The sequence below is a fragment of the Mandrillus leucophaeus genome, unplaced genomic scaffold, assembly GCF_000951045.1.
Source record: "Mandrillus leucophaeus isolate KB7577 unplaced genomic scaffold, Mleu.le_1.0 Scaffold628, whole genome shotgun sequence".
Lineage (NCBI taxonomy): Eukaryota > Metazoa > Chordata > Mammalia > Primates > Cercopithecidae > Mandrillus > Mandrillus leucophaeus.
Window position 1 is genome coordinate 610,128 of NW_012106786.1, and position 2,364 is coordinate 612,491.

The window sequence follows — 2,364 nt, forward strand, 5'->3', positions numbered from 1 at the left end:
ACTGCTAGGCAGATCAGATTCTCTCTCCTGCTCATTGGCAATGACACAGAGAGTTTTCAATAGATTTTTTGCAGAGGAGCATCTGTATGGAAAGGTCCAGTAACACCGGGACCAGGGGTACTGCCAGGGCAAGCCAAAGCCTCAGAGGCTGGAGGAGCCTGGAGCACATGCTGAATGTTCATCTGCAGAGCAGAGCACAAGCATGGAGCACAAGTCCAGAGTGAAGGCATGCAGGAGAGGAAAATCACCTCCCAGCCCAGGCAGGCCTTCCATGGTGTGGTCATATTTTGAGTTTTGCACTTAGATGTCTGTGAGGTTGCCTGTTGTATTCTTAATACAAATCCCACTTAAGCCAGCCTAGAATAGGTCAAGATAAATGTAATGACTTGACTTGGCTGGAGTGCAGTGGCGTGATCACGGCTCACTGTAGCCTCAACTTCCTGGGCTCAGGTGATCCACTTCTGCCTCCCGAGTAGCTGGGACTACAGGTGTCAGCCAACATGCCCAGTTAATTTTTTTGTATTTTTCTCATGAAAATATTTTTCAGAAGAAATCTATATACATTGAATATCACTGATTGCTTTTTCTTCGTCTTCTGTGAATGTGTAGGTGTTTGAGTCTCTTGCATTTCTTCTTTGACACAGGATATGGGCTGTTTGAAAACTATTTCATTATCTTCATCATCATCATTCATTTCAGCCACTTCAGATTTTCATTTCTTTAAAAATGTTGATGTACAAACCAATGTGGGGCCATAGATATCCACTGTCTTCTCAGGAGTGTCAGAAGTGCCTAAAACCTTTTTCTTCTTCTTGCATAAAACCTGGGCTTTTGCAGACATCTGACAATTCATTTTTGAAATACTTTCCGCTTTCTGTAAACTCAAAGAAGGAAAATCATAATCAATTCCTTATTAAACTAATTTCTTTCTGAGTAATCCTTCTTTCTTTTTAAATCGCTCCTCCTTCCGTAGCTTTCTTGTAAGTGCTGATTCTAATTATACATTTCACTGATGGATATGATGGCTGCTTAAATGGAATATTCCAGTCTTGACAGAGTTCTTTCTGTACTTTTTCAGGTGGCATAAAATGACTCTCCAAGAGTCTTTCACCAAACAGGTAGTTGTTCACTGTTTCAGCAACTATCTTGGCAAAATCCTCAGACTTAAACTCCACAAATGCATAGCCCTTGCTATTTCCCGGCCTTTTATTTCTGGATAGTCTGAACCTTGTAACAGTGCCTTGTAACTGGGAAAAATAGGAAAGGATCTGGGTTTCATTCAGTAGGTTAGGTAGGTGGCGCACATAGACTACTCCAGAAGAAAGTTGTTCTAGTTTTTGTGTTTGGTTTTGTTTCTGAGATGGAGTTTCACTCCTGTTGCCCAGGCTGGAGTGCGATAGCACGATCTCGACTCACCGCAACCTCTACCTCCTGGATTCAAGCGATTCTCCTGCCTTAGCCTCCTGAGTAGGTGAGATTACAGGCATGCACCACCACACCTGGCTAATTCTTGTGTTTTTTGTAGAGACGAGGTTTCTCCCTGTTGGTCAGGCTGGTCTAGGACTCCTGGACCCAAGTGATCTGCCTGCCTTGGACTCCCAAAGTCCTGCGATTATAGGCATGAGTCACTGCACCCAGTCCAGCCTTGACTTTGAAATGTACCTTGTACATCCAGTCAGCAGTGAACTCTGGGGGAACACCAAAGATGAGAAAAATGAAAGAAGAGATACCTCCAATTAAAGGAGTTAAGACCAGATGCTTGAACTTATGTTTTAAAAAGTCACAGCAGGTTGGGCACAGTGGCTCATGCCTGTAGACAGAGCACTTTGGGAGGCTGAAGTGGGTGAACCACTTGAGCCTAGAAGTTTGAGACCACCCTGGGCAACATGGCAAAACCCCATCTGTACACAAAATGAAATAAATTAGCCAGGCGCGGTGGCGCCTGTGGTCCCAGTTACTTGGGAGGCTAAGGTGGGAGGTCGAGGCTGCAGTGAGCTGAGATCCACCACTCCACTGCAGCCTAGGTGACAGAGTGACACCCTGTGTTAAAAAAAAAATCAGTGTTTTGTGGTTTTCTGGGTGAAACCTCTGTTTCCATAAGAAAAAAAGGGGGTTGAGACAGTATGTATTACTAATTCAAAATCATAACCAGATGCTTAAAGTAAATCACTGTATCTATTGTTTCAAAAACCAACCTCAGGATTATTAAAAGTTAGTTTTATTGGATTTTTCTTTAAGCTGAGCTGGTTCACTCAGGTCTGTCACTTCCAAGCCCACGTTTTCCTACTTTTTAACCCTATTTGGAAAGAAAACTGCAGCTAAGATTATGATCCATCCTGAGATGAAAAGTTTCACACATATACA

General features: G+C 43.1%; 1 pseudogene; it reads right to left on the bottom strand.

The window, feature by feature from the left end:
• LOC105554117 overlaps positions 1-2,364 on the bottom strand; it is an 18,951-nt pseudogene that overhangs the window by 5,026 nt on the left and 11,561 nt on the right.